This window comes from Hesperophylax consimilis, chromosome 12, assembly GCF_061612785.1.
Source record: "Hesperophylax consimilis isolate HC1 chromosome 12, BYU_Hcon_1.0, whole genome shotgun sequence".
Taxonomy (NCBI): Eukaryota; Metazoa; Arthropoda; class Insecta; order Trichoptera; family Limnephilidae; genus Hesperophylax; species Hesperophylax consimilis.
The window spans coordinates 11,139,202-11,154,470 of NC_142847.1; the positions used below are offsets into that span (position 1 = coordinate 11,139,202).

General features: G+C 46.1%; 2 non-coding genes across 2 annotated transcripts; both read left to right on the top strand.

Annotated features, from left to right (window-relative positions):
• Positions 1–9,777: 9,777 nt before the first annotated feature.
• LOC149419129 (5S ribosomal RNA) lies at positions 9,778–9,896 on the top strand. The gene has a single exon (XR_016302946.1). It is a non-coding gene; the product is annotated as a 5S ribosomal RNA (ribosomal RNA).
• Positions 9,897–10,219: 323 nt separating this feature from the next.
• Positions 10,220–10,338, top strand: LOC149419130 (5S ribosomal RNA). The gene has a single exon (XR_016302947.1). It is a non-coding gene; the product is annotated as a 5S ribosomal RNA (ribosomal RNA).
• Positions 10,339–15,269: the final 4,931 nt, after the last annotated feature.

Genomic DNA, 15,269 nt, shown 5'->3' on the forward strand with positions numbered 1-15,269 from the left:
CATGGTCCAAAACGAATTCATTCACAACAAATGCATAAAGTTGCATTTCTGGAAAAATCATCAATCTTATGGGCGCTAATTTCAGACATGGGTTCGAACTTTAGAAGCCATTTTTTCTGGCTCTATTGTACCAAACGGGCTGAAATTTTGTAATCTCGATAAAACTCATAGTCCAAAACGAAATCAGTTACAACAAATGCATATAATTGCATTTCTGGAAAAATCATCATTCCAATGGTCACTTATTTAAAACTCGTGTTCGAACTTTAGAAGCCATTTTTTTCTGGCTATATGGTACCAAACGGGCTGAAATTTTGTAATCTCGATCAAAATCATAAACTAAAACGAAATCACCCTCAAAAAAAAAATTAAATTGTGTTTTTTGAAAAAAAAAATCGGTAAGTATCAGTAAAACCAAACAGGCTGAAATTTTGTATTCTTGATAATGAATCGTGGTCCAAAACGAAATAAGTCAAAACAAATGCATAAAGTTGCATATCTGGAAAAATCATCATTCCTATGGGCACTACTAATTTCAGACTTGGGTTCGAACTTTAGAAGCCATATTTTCTCGCTCTATGTATCGAAGGGGCTGAAATAGTGTAATCTCGATGAAAAACATGGTCCGAAACGAAATCAGTCACAAAAAATGCAAAAAGTTGCATTTATGGAAAAATCATAATTTCTATGGGGACTAATTTGAGACTTGGGTTCGAACTTAAGAAGCCATTTTTTCTGGCTCTATGATACCAAACGGGCTGAAATTTCGTAATCTTGATAAAAATCATAGTTCAAAATGAAATCAGTCACAAAAAATGCATATAATTGCATTTCTGGAAAAATCATCATTCCTATGAGCACTAATTTCAGACTTGGGTTCGAACTTTAGAAGCCATTTTTCTGGTTCTATGCTACCAAACGGGCTGACATTCTGGAATCTCGGTGAAAAACATGGTCCAAAACGAAATCAGTCGAGAAAAATGCATAAAGTGTCATTTCTGGATAAATCATGATTCCTATGGGGAGTAATTTGAGACTTGGGTTCGAACTTTAGAAGCCATTTTTTCTGGCTCTATGGTACCAAACGGGCTGAAATTTTGTAATCTTGATAAAAGTCGTGGTCTAAAACGAAATCAGTCACAACAAATGCATTAAATTGCATTTCACGAAAAATCATCATTCCTATGATTACTAATTTCAGACTTGGGTTCGTACTTTAGAAGCCATTTTTTCTAGCTCTATGGTACCAAACGGGCTGAAATATTGTTATCTCAATGAAAACATGGTCCAAAACGAAATCAGTCACAACAAATGCATAAAGTTGAATTTCTGGAAAAATCATCATTCCTATTGACACAAATTTCAGACTTGGGTTCGAACTTTAGAAGCCATTTTTTCTGATTCAATTAAACCAAACAGGCTGAAATTTTGTATTCTTGATAATAAATCGTGGTCCAAAACGAAATCAGTCACAATGTAACGGACGTAGTTGGCCACATTATTTTATTTCATAACAATATGTTTTACATTTATAAAATGTGCCTACCCCACGCCACTGGCAAAATCACCACTCCCCGCCACTGGTCATTTTGTTCCAATGTTCGGCCCAGGCGGCCTGAAAACTTTGACTCTGAACGGCATTGATACCGCATCGCGCGTCTACCATTGCCGAGTGGATCGATGTTCCATTTTTTCTATGTAAAATTTACTAGGAAAAATCAATTTTTAAATGTTGCAAATATCTGTATTTTACTTGAACATCCCCTCGGCGGTAGTTAAATAAACACTTTTTGCTATGTATTATTAGGAGATACTAAAAAGTCTGTTTTTCGTATATATGTATAACCATTTTTGAACAATATTTTTTACCTTTTTTGCGTGTACAAAAATCCAGGAACCTCGTAGCATAGTGAATTTTATCTCTTTCTGAGCGCCATGTTACGGGGGACCTGGGAAAAATGCTAACTTAACAATATTTTACAAATTTGATCGCTCCAGATCATTTTTACACTTTTATTTACAAACATTTCTTATTTTTTATCGTATCTTGACAAACAAAAAATCTAGTTGTCAAGATACACATTCTTATAACTACTATGCATTTAAACTATGTAATTTTTATTCATGTAAGCCTTCAAAATCTTTTCTAACTCGCAAATTCAAGCGACTACCTTCGACCATGCTGCCGGCAAAATGAATATGCAACATTTTGCCGGGGCATATAAACACATTACTGGCGCGGATAAAATCCCCCACCACTTTTCTACTCACATCCCAATGTCGCGTGCGAGTCATGCTTATTGCATATAAGCAGCCACATAATAAAAAAGAAAAAAACAAAAAGGAAAGATCGACTTTTGCTTGGAAATACTCATTTCCCACTGTAAATTGTCTCTTTTGCGCTCTCCGAGCCCACCGACTCGCTTTGCGAGCCAATACAGTCAAACAATACAGTCAAACAAATACCTGGCGTCACACACCACTGACCACCTGCGCTCCTTGACCACGTTATCCATCCTACTCTGCCCTACGACCTACCCGTGCCCCGCCATTACCTGCCGAAACCTTCCTGACCTGCATCTCTATCCACTGACATCGACATGGAAACATACCTCCTTGAACTAGAGAAGCTGGATCCTCCAATTGAGGCTCTCCAGACATTCATCAATAACATGCAAAGAACGGTCACAAAAACCCCCCAACGAAAGGTGACCTTCTACCCGGATGGGGTAAACCCCTCGGCCACCACCTACCTCTCAGGCACCCCACGAAAAACCCCGCCCATTGCCACCCAACCGCCCACCACCTCAGCCTCCACCTCCACCGCCTCCACCTCCGCCGACCACAGCCTGGCAAGCCGCACTGCACTACCTTCATCACCATCCAAGGACTTCCCGCCCCTTTGGACCACACCGAATAACCCAATTAAAACAAAACCGCGCACGCCTCCTCAGACCCTCGCTACCACCAACCGCTTCCAGACCCTGGCCCCGCCCTCCTCTAACGAAACAAACTCGGACACAATCACCACTGACGGAGCAGATACCACAGACTATACAAACACCACCATCACCCCGACTCCCGCCCGACGTCCCATCAAAATCCCGCCCATCATCATTAAATCCGATTCAAACTGGAATACCATCAGAAAGAAGCTGAAGAACGCCGGTGTGCGCATCTCTCTCGCCAAAGCCATCCCGACGGGTGTGGTGGTCCACACCGCCGACTCCTCCAGCTTCCGACTAGCCACTAAAATGCTGGAAGAGATAAAAACAGACTTCCACACCTTCGAGCTGCACGAGGACAAAACCACCAAGGCAGTTCTGAGGGGAATCCCGACACAAATCTCGGAGGAGGAAATTCTCCTCGAACTGCAGGACCTCGGTCTCCCGGCCATCTCCGTCTCCAGGATGAGGTCGGGACCCGACCGCACGAACGTCCCGATGGTCCTCGTGCAGCTCACCCACGGCGAAGAGGGAAAACAAATTTTCAACATCACCCACATATTCCACCTTCGCATCAAAGCAGAATTCCTCGACCACAAATCAGCCCCTACTCAATGCCACCGATGTCAATTATTCGGCCACTCCGCCAAAGGCTGCCATCTCCCCCCCCCGCTGCGTCAAATGCACGGGGGCACACTTCACCGCCACCTGTGCCAAGCAGAGAACTGACGGCCCGGCCACCTGTGCGAACTGCGCCGGCCCACACCCGGCCAACTACAAAGAATGCCCCAAACGCCCAGCTCCCTCCACAGCCATGCCCCGTCGAACTGAGGTACCTCCCCAAGTCACATTCACCTCCCACCCAGTCCAAGCATCCACATTCTATGCCCAGGCATTAAACCCCCCACCCCACATCCCCTTCCTCCCCCCTCCCCCTCATCGCCCCCCCCCCCCCCCCCCAACCTCCCCTTCCCTCCGAAAAACTCTCCTCCCACCCCCCAGCCTTCAGCAACCCCCTTTAATTTTTCAGACATTTTCAAAAATAACTTCTTTTCAAAGATCGGCGAACTTATCGCTGATCTAGTCCCAAAATTCCAATCTGCCACCTCGCCGGCAGACTACCTCTCGATTCTTTTCACAGCAGCCCCTCAAATCATTTCTCTCTTTACCAATTAAATGGCTAATTCTACCAAGCCCTCCGCGCTACGTTTGGCATTCTGGAATGCCAATGGTCTTGACAAAAACATGCACGAACTACGAATTTTCACCAACACACATAATTTAGACATAGTACTCATAAATGAAACACACCTAAATCCTTCACACACACCAAAAATCGCTAACTACACACTGTACCGAAACGACCGTTTACACTCACGGGGTGGTGGCACAGCCATCTTCGTGAAAACTAAAATCGCCCACAAACATAACATCACCCCCCCCTGACTACCATTGAAAGTACCTCCATCACTGTATTCACGAAACATTCAGGTCCATTGAGAATTAATTCAATTTACAACCCACCTGTTCAGATTCACCCCGATTGGAATAGTAGGCTCACCAACAAAAACGGACGTATCCTACATGACTTTGCCAACTCTCACCCCGACATAAACATTGCAGGACCCATAGAGCCAACATTTTTCTCTAGCATCGGACACAGACCTGACGTACTAGACATCGCCATTTTTCACAAATCATCCTGGGCATACAGTATCGAAACCATCTGCGACCTTTTCCCCGTGTTGCTAACTCTCAACGAATTCTCTTACCCCCCCCCCCCTGCAAAAATTAACAAAAAAACTGATTGGACCTACTTTTCGCACAGAGTCGGGGAAAAAATATCCATAAATCCCCATATTAAAAATCCCTCAGATTTAGATACAGCGGTTGACGAATTCGCGAAGACAATAATGTCCGCAATTGACGAGGCCTCAAAACCTCTCCCCTCACCCCCCCCAATAAATTTCAAGGAAAACCTCCCAAATTCAGTAAAAGACCTAATTAAAACAAAAAATATCTTACGCCGCCACTGGCAAAAATATCAAAATCCCACCTTGAAAACTTCTATAAACCGAATCCAAGCCCTCATCAGAAAAAAACTTCAAGAGCACGTAAATTTCACCTGGAATTTGAAAATTCAAGAGATAAATCCACAGGACGGCTCTCTGTGGAAATTATCCAAAACTCTCAAAGCCACCCCCACCCCTAACCACCCTATTCACGCCGAAAACGGTCTCGTCTTCGACGATCAAGACAAAACGGAGGCGTTCGCTGACAGTCTTGAAAATCAATTCAGCCCCAGCTTTAAACACGCCGATCTAGATCACATTGCAAATGTCAACCGCAAAATCAATAATGTTTTAAATAATCTCCCCAATACAAACATTCATTTTACTACCCCGGCCGAGGTTATCCGCGCTATAAAAAGCCTGAAAAATAAAAAAGCCCCCGGTCCTGACGGCGTCACAAATTTCGCTCTTAAAGCCCTCCCCCAAAAAGGAGTACTAGCGATAGTAAATCTCATCAACACTGCCCTTAGACTGCGCTATTTCCCGAAAAACTGGAAACACGCGCACGTCATTCTCATCCCAAAACCGGGAAAAGACCCCCTCTTCTGCGAAAATCACCGTCCAATCAGCCTTCTATCAAATATTGGTAAAATCTACGAACAGATCCTTTTGACACGGCTCCTCAAGCACATTGACGAGGTTTCAACGTTACCTGAAGAGCAACACGGCTTTAGATCAAATCACTCCACCCTCCATCAACTCCTCAGAGTCTCCGAAATTATTATCGGAGGCTTCAATACCAAGCGATCAACTGGCGCCATTTTCCTGGACATAGCCAAAGCTTTCGATAAAGTATGGATAAACGGCCTGCTTCTCAAACTCCACAAAACAGGCATCGATCCCCAACTACTCGGTGCCTTCAAATCATTTCTACGCCAACGTACTTTTCAAGTAAAATACGGTGGCGCTCTTTCAATAAAACGTTTCATGACAGCAGGGGTCCCGCAGGGCTCTCTGCTTTCTCCAATCCTCTTCAATGTCTACACTCACGACATCCCCCTCTCTGAAAACTCAAATTCTCACAAAGCTCTGTACGCAGATGACACCACAGTTATGGTTAGATACTGTTCACCCAGGATGATTACGTACCGACTACAAAAAAATAGACTTACTCCAAGATTGGTACGATAAATGGCGTATAGACGTGAATCTCTCAAAGAGCGTGGCCGTCTTTTTCTCTCGTAGAAAAGGCAGCCGCGCCCCGCGAGAGGAAATAACGATGTACGGCCAGACTATACCATGGCAAAAATCGGACAAATATCTTGGAGTTACACTTGACAGACGACTCACATGGACATAAATATCACTCTACAAAAAGCTAAAAATACATCCAACGCCCTTTACCCGTTGCTACACTCAAACTCAAAAACTTCCATACAAAACAAACTACTCATCTACAAAACACAAATTCGCCCCATCATGTCATACGCCTCACCCATTTGGGGCACAGGAAACACAAAACGTCTTGCCACATTCCAGAATGTCACACTTAGAAGATATACCAAAAGCCCCTGGTTTGTCCGAAATAGCATTATTAATTCAGGCACGAAAATCCCCCCATTTAAAACACATGTGGTAGAATTAGCCAAATCATTCTATGCGAAACTTCCTATGCACACAAACCCAAGCATAGCTTGTCTCGGGCGCTCAAGTCCCGACGACAAACCCACCTATCCATTCCCAGTCTCTATTACCTTCCCCCCTTGATGATTGGACTCAAATAAAAAAATTAAACTGCAACCATATATACAAAAAATATAGTATAAATTTTACAAACACATTAATTTAAAATAATATATAAAAATCATTATAAAAAAATCTTTTACAAAAAAAATATAAATAAAATAAAAAAATAAAAATAAAAATACCTACAGACAAAAAATAAAAAATAATAAAAAATACAAAAAAAATAGAATTACAGTCCTATAAGTTGCTATAGGCAGCCCACTCGTCGGGTAGAAAAAAACCATCCCCCAGGTACTTTACACCCTCAGTTCACGAGACATGGAGAAAATATTCCCCGAACCTCGCAAATGCACAATAGATACCAGATAAAATTAGTTCATCTTTACCACCGAAACCAAGCGTTTTATTATCTACAAGTGACTCCTGCCCACCATCTGCCTCACCTCGCCAAGTCTTCTGCTCCAAACCTTCTGGTGTTACCTCTTCAAGACCAGCCGGCCCTCCTCTGGAAAACCGCCAACGCCAGAAGCGAGCAGAGACGACAGCACACCCAGTGCCCAACATTCACCAAGCCTGGGTGCGGGAGGCAGATTTCATCATCAAATATTTCTACTATCATGATCATCGGCCGTAAAGCAGCATTCTCATCGGTTGAAGACACGGTTTGGAACCGGCGCCTAAATCTACAGTCTTGTGCGGACTCCCGTCCAGTACAAGTGGTCTTTCGAGTCGGATCCTCACACGCCTTCAACCAAGATGTCTCCAACTTTACGGTCGAGCCGGATCCAAGACGATGGATCCTCAACACCATCTGCAGATGCCCTGGAAGCTGGGTCTCAGGCCACGGCTGTGGTTCACGTCACGCCTGACGTAACCCCCATGCCCACGCCCAGCACTACTCCTGACATGGCACCACCTGCACATCATGACTCACCGCCCACCATATCTCAAGAGGATGCGATGGAGTCATTGCGACAACAGCTTCGCATTCAAACCAAGCACATTGAGAGACTCAAAGCAGCTCTTCAATCAGCTCCAACAGCAGCAGCCCCTGCCCCTCCCGGACCTTCGAAGCGCCCGGAGAGGTCACCACCAGCATGGACGCAGCCCGGCTAATCGAGCCCGGTGCCTCTGGTGGACCAGAGGTACGAGGAACCAGAAGCAGCAGAGCCTGCCCGATCTGGACCCGTACTCCTGGAAGGGTATCCTGCCCAAGGAGGATCCTGGCGCTTCCAAGGGTACAGCCCTGGATGGGTGCAGCCCAGCCAACCGAGCCTGGTGCCTCTGGTGGCCCAGAGGTACGCAGAGGCGGCGCAGCCAAGGCCAGCCGGCCCTCCGCCCTCGTCACCCTGGCCCAATGCAGGGTGGCCAAACATGATGCAGCCTGGACCCTCTGGCCCCGTACCGCCCGCCCCACTGATAGAACAGAGGCAAGCCGTACGTGAAGTGCCAGCTGGATCTGTACCTCTGGTGGACCAGAGGTACGCATCACGTGCGCAGAAAGAGCCAGCAGGCCCTGCGCAACCAGCACCCTGGACCATTCAGGGATGCCCAGTACTGATGCAGCCTGGACCTCATGGCCCTGTGCTGCCCGTACCTCTGCCCCACCCGGGGTACCCAGCGCCGATGCCAGGATCACCTGCCGGACTGCTGGAGCAGTGGGACGTGCCATGGACACAGCCTGGACCATCTGGACCATCTGGACATGTGCCACCCGTACCACTGCGCGAACAGGAGTATGGCGTGCTGGCACAGCCAGATGGCCAGCCCACAGCCAGAACCAGCTCCATGCCAAGATTACCGCCCCAACCTACGGCGAGTGAGACGGCCCAAAATACCAGAGCCTGGGTTCAGCATGATGGCAGTCCCATGGCTTAGCTGGCCTCCACCCTGACAGAAGCCATCAGAGCTTCAATGGCTCAGGACAGCCCCCGTCCCACAATCGAGGATGATCCACGAATGGCGGCCCTTATTGCCAGACAATCAATGGCCAAGGACCTGCCTCCATTCTCTGGAGATCCACTGGAGTGGCCCACCTGGAGGGCACAATTTACCCAGTCCACCTCCACATGTCAGATGACCTCCAGCAAAAACTTGATCCGCCTACAGCGGGCCCTCAAGGGAAAGCCCGAGAAGCCGTCGGCCCCCTTCTGATGGACCCTGCTCAGGTTTCGGAGATCCTGACAGTCCTGGAGCAGCGATTTGGAGGGACTACTTTACTCGCTGCTCTGATGCTGGACAAAGTGAAGAAGCTGCCCCACCTCACAATTGAGGCCTCTCTGGAAGATATCGCAGACTTCTCTGGCACAGTTCAAAACCTGGTGGCATCACAACGCTCCCTCACGATGATGGCTATCTGACGAATCCAGCGCTGCTCAGTGACATCGCGGGGAAGATGCCGCCCACCTTGCGGTTGGCGTGGCTGATGGAAGTTTTTTTTTTTTTTTTTTTTTTTTTATATTTACTCCACACAGGAGGCCCTGAAGAAAATAATTTCCCTCAGGGCCTATGTCATCTTTGGGGATGCTGTGTGGAGGGTCTTTTTGTGGAGAGGAAGGAGTGAACATGGGTCTTGAAGAGTCCCATGTTGTAGGAGGGAGGAAACACAGAGGCCGGCAGTTCGTTCCACAGCCGAGCTGTTGAACTTAAGAACGAATCATAGAAGCGACCCGTTCTCATGTGACAAGTGTCAACTGTGTAGTTGACACTTGTCACATGAGAAGTGTTCGTTCATCGTTCTTAAGTTCAACAGCTCGGCTGTGGAACGAACTGCCGGCCTCTGTGTTTCCTCCCTCCTACAACATGGGACTCTTCAAGACCCATGTTCACTCCTTCCTCTCCACAAAAAGACCCTCCACACAGCATCCCCAAAGATGACATAGGCCCTGAGGGAAATTATTTTCTTCAGGGCCTCCTGTGTGGAGTAAATATAAAAAAAAAAGTGGGTGTGTCAAGCCTACGCAAGACAGAAGTGAAACTTCTAGTATTCTTCTCTCTTATTATTAGGGCTTTTTTATACTAATTTTCATATATTTATTGGCAGGTAGAGTAGAAATTAATATTGTTTAGCGTTTGCCAACGACCATACCATGTTGAACACACCGGTTCTCGTCCGATCACCGAAGTTAAGCAACATTGGGCGCGGTCAGTACTTGGATGGGTGACCGCTTGGGAACACCGCGTGCCGTTGGCCCATTTTTTATGGTAATTTCATGTTTTTTTTTATTTTTTTATCGTTACTATCATTAATAATATCATAAAATTCTTTAACTTTTCAAGTATGCTACAGGCCTAAAATATTACTTAGTGGATTGATATTATGGTCAACCATTGAAAAAAAAAATTCCTGCAAAGTTATGGATGTAATTACGATCTTTTTCAAGCGCGTATGTAATGATTATTTTTATCAACGTCGCACACACCTTGCTAATGTTTTCAGTATTATTAGGGCTTTTTTATACTAATTTTCATATATTTATTGGCAGGTAGAATAGAAATTAATATTGTTTAGCGTTTGCCAACGACCATACCATGTTGAACACACCGGTTCTCGTCCGATCACCGAAGTTAAGCAACATTGGGCGCGGTCAGTACTTGGATGGGTGACCGCTTGGGAACACCGCGTGCCGTTGGCCCATTTTTTATGGTAATTTTATGTTTTTTTTTATTTTTTTATCGTTAACATCATAAAAAATTTTATATCATTCTTTAACTTTTCAAGTATGCTACAGGCCTAAAATATTACTTAGTGGATTGATATTATGGTCAACCATTGAAAAAAAAAAAGGCGTTAAAAACAAAAAAATTATGTGCGATGGCCGAGAATCGAACTCGGATCAACTGCTTGGAAAGCAACTACGCTGACCATTACACCACCAACGCCAGTTGTCGAGATGAGCTAAGAAGCATTTATATTTTACTTCAAAACTTTGACTAGATCAAATGAACTTTAATCGGTCCCGCATTTTCGTTTCGGTCATGAGTTGGTTTTACTCCGGTACTCGAAATTGCATGACGCGGGTAAAGAAGTTTCACTTCAAAAAAAAAAAAAAAAAAACACATTTGTACACACAAATGTTGGGCGCGCGTTTGGCGGTGTATCCCGACTACGCACCGGTGCCGAAGGGATCAATGACGCTAGTTCCTCAGAGCATCTTCCATTGTAATACCGATAGAACAAGGACAGCATACCTACCTGACGCCTGTGCTCTAAAGATTGCAGTCCGTTTGTTAAGATTGGGGAATCTATCAAACGGAACGCCCGTTTCTGCACAGAGTCAAGGGTTTTTTTCAGGTATTTTGGGGCTCCAGACCAGAGATGGCTGCCAAATTCGACAGTAGGGCGCACTTGCGATTTGTACAGGGTGAGCAGTTGTGTACTATTAAAGTATCTGCGGGCCCTGTACAGTACGCCCAGCTTCTGAGAGGCCAACTTTACTCTAGCTTCGATGGAGCCCCCGTACCTGAGCTGGTCACTTATAGTTACACCAAGCATATCAATGGAAGGCCTGTTCGGAAGATTGCTTCCGTTGAAGGAGACTAGATTATCATTTGGATCCCTTTTAGACGTAATCAGACAGGATTGGGTCTTTGAAACATTAAATTCGACGAGATTATTTTTACCCCAGGAGGAAATACTCTCGAGATAACCGTCCATTCTCTGCTTCAAAGCCCTCCGAGCCGTTGGAGTTTGTGTGCCCTTTGGGGGCTTGTCAAACAAAAAGCTATCATGAACTGTACTGTCATCCGCGTAACAATGAATCGGTGCACATGTCAAAAGGTCATTGATGTGCAACAAAAACAAAGTCGGAGACAGAACCGATCCCTGTGGGACGCCAGCATTTATGGAGTGCGAGGAAGAGGTGAAACCGTCAGCAACCGCCTGAATCGACCTATCCCTTAAAAAGTCAGCAATCCACGTACACAGGGATGCGGGAAGTCCGTAAGAATGCAATTTGTTGACAAGTCCTCGGTGCCAGACCCGGTCAAAGGCCTTGGATATGTCTAGTGCGACCGTTTGGGTCTCACCGTGACGTTCCAGGCACCGCCCCCAAACATGCGTCACATACGCGAGAAGATCACCGCACGAGCGGTTCCGCCGGAATCCGTATTGACGGTCGTTGATAATTTTGTTCTTCTCGAGGTATGTGAGCAGTTTGTCGTTGATCACACGTTCCATCACTTTGGACAGAACTGATGTGATCGCTATGGGGCGGTAGTTGGCCGGGTTGGAGCGGTCACCTTTCTTGGGAATAGGGTGAATTACCGCTTTTTTCCAACCAGAGGGCACAGTGCCACACTTCAGGGACATTTTGAAGAGCTTTGTCAAAACTGGAACTATTTCCGCAGCACACCTCTGCAATACCAGGGCAGGTATTCCATCAGGTCCACTAGCTTTGTTAACATCGAGCCCCCGTATGACGTGGAGTACATCCCGATGCCGGATCCTCAGCTTTTTCATATAGAAGCCGCAGTGAGGAACCGACGGCGGAACAGCACCCCCGTCGTCGAGGGTCGAGTTTTCCGCAAACATTTTCCCTAAAAGGTTTGCCTTTTCGGTGGCGGTGTTTGCTAGTGAGCCGTCAGGTCTGGTAAGAGGTGGCAAACTGGGTTTGCAAAAATTTCGACCTATTGAGCCCGCAAGCGACCAGAATGCTCTGCTGCCATGCGGGCAGGCAGCCAGCTTTTTGCTGATCTGCAGGTCGTGTTCGAATTTTGACCTATTGATGATTCTCTTGCATTCCTTTGCCGATTTGTTGTATGCTAATCTGCTTTCGGGCGTTCGAGATGTGTTGTAGGCTCGGTAAGCCGCGTTTTTTCGTCGAACTGCTTCGGAGCATTGTCGACTGAACCACGGCTTTGAGCCCACACCAGTTTCTTTAGAAGTCGATTGTATGAAGCCATCCATCGCCGAATTGATGACTTCACCAATCTCCTGGGCACATCTTGAAGGGTCCGAAGTCCGAAAACAAACAGCTGACCACGGAAAAGCATTGAAATGGGCCCGCATACCGAACCAATCTGCTGACCTATAGTGCCACACTTTTCTCCTCAGCCTCTCATTGGTTGGTCTGAGGCTAACGGGGATTGATGTCGTCACTAGGCAGTGGTCAGATGATCCCAGAGGCGCTGTGACGTCAATCTTATAACCGTGTGGCACAGTAGTTAAGAATAGGTCTAACAGATTGGAGCGGTGAGTCTGGACATCAGGAACCCTTGTAGGCTCCTGAACCAATTGCTCTAATCCGTAGCAAATGGCAAAGGATTCCGCCTGTCGGCCAGCCGAGTCCGTTGGGCCTGAGAACTTCAACCATGGTTCGTTATGAACGTTGAAGTCCCCCAGAACAACAAACTCGGCCGAAGGGTAGCGGGGCAAGAGATCATCAATAGTATCGCTCAAATGTTTGAAGAGCTCGGAAGTGTCTGATTCGCTATGGTTCGGTGAGCGGTATAGACATGCGTAGAATCTTGCCGTACTGGCAAGATTGACGCGCACCCACATTACGTCGAATCTGGAGTTTTCCAGACTCAATAGTCGCACACAGTTGACGTCAGCTCGACTATAGAGGCAGACTCCTCCTTTCAGTCGGAATTTGCTTGCGAGGGTAAAGCCCGGGCAGTCCAGATAGGAGGAGTCTGGCGGCTCGGCTATCTGAGTTTCGGATAGGAAAAGAAGGTTGGGACGTTGGGACAAAAGATGGTGATGGACGGAATTTAAATTTGTGTGCAGGCCGCGAATGTTGGCAAAATTTACCAACAGTTTTGGCCCGCACCGGGGACGCCTGCTACTCGCCGCTGTAAAGATGTTAAGTTTGTTTTTATGTATATTCATGATTTTAATTTTTTTGTTTTTGTTTTTTTTTTTGTTTTTAAGGGTATGAAGGGAAAGGAAGGTCTGGAATAGAAAGGTGTGAGGGGTGGGTAGGAATATGGGGTTCAGGCTGTCCAGGAGTGATGAGCGTTTGGTTCCAGCCCACCCACTGCGGTGCTAGGCGATAGGCTGGGAGAGTCCGGCTGGAGAGGGCATCCAATGCGCCCCAAACGCTGCTGCTGGGTCCCCTCCGGTCACGAACCGGCACAACAGCAGTGGCGGGGTTTTTTCACTCGCTGATGGGGCAGCCCACCCTTAGTCGTGAGCCTGAGGGTCGGGCCCCTGTACTATCGAGCGGCCCGGACAGCGGTAACCGGTTGTAAAGGGTCTCCCTCAACCAGCATCTCCCAACCGGCCCGCCACGCAGAAGGTGGGCCGACGCACCCGCCACCAAGACCTGGGCAAACCTTAACCCATGAACCCGGGCACCCCTGCTAAGTCACCAAACGTAGCGAACCACTTGGGGTGACCTGTGGCAGAGGTGTTGGTCATCAAAAAATGGTTCCCAGGGTGGCGGTACCCGTTCCCGCCTACCAAATTTAGTGCGGCACTACGAGGCCTCCGCTACCATTTACCAGTTTGCCGCCTTCCTGAAAACAGTCGCGAACGCCATCCCAAAGTCCGGTTTGGTTGACCCCACAAGGTCCCGTCCACGCATATCTGGAAAAATAATGATTTCCTTGGGGACTAATTTGAGACTTGGGTTCGAACTTAAGAAGCAATGTTTTCTTTCTCTATGGTAACAAACGGGCTGAAATTTTGTAATCTTGATAAAAATCGTGGTCCCAAACGAAATCAGTCACAACAAATGCATAAAGTTGCATTTCTGGAAAAATCATCATTCCTATGGGCACTAATTTCAGACTTGGGTTCGAACTTAGAAAGCCTTTTTTTCTGGATCTATGGAACCAAAGGGGCTGAAATATTATAATCTCGATGAAAACATGGTCCAAAACGAAATCAGTCACAAAAAATGCATAAAGTTGGATTTCTGGAAAAATAATCATTTCTTTGGGGACTAATTTGAGACTTGGGTTCGAAATTAAGAAGCCATTTTTTCTGGCTCTATGGTACCAAACGGGGTGAAATTTTATAATCTTGATAAAAATCGTGGTCCAAAACGAAATCAGTCACAAAAAATGCATAAAGTTGCATTTCTGGAAAAATCATCAATCCTATGGGCACTAATTTCAGACTTGGGTTCGAACTTTAGAAGCAACTTTTTCTGGCTCTTTGGTACCAAAGGGGCTGAAATATTGTAATCTCGATAAAAATCATAGTCGGAAACAAAATCAGTCCCAAAAAAATGCATAAAGATGAATTTCTGGAAAAATCATCAATCCTATGGACACTAATTTGAGACTTGGGTTCGAACTTTAGAAGCCATTTTTTCTGGTTCTATGCTACAAAACGGGCTGACATTCTGGAATCTCGGTGAAAAACATGGTCCAAAACGAAATCAGTCGAGAAAAATGCATAAAGTTGCATTTCTGGATAAATCATGATTCCTATTGGGAGTAATTTGAGACTTGGGTTCGAACTTTAGAAGCAACTTTTTCTGGCTCTTTGGTACCAAAGGGGCTGAAATATGGTAATCTCGATAAAAATCATAGTCGGAAACAAAATCAGTCCCAACAAATGCATAAAGTTGAATTTCTGGAAAAATCATCAATCCTATGGACACTAATTTGAGAC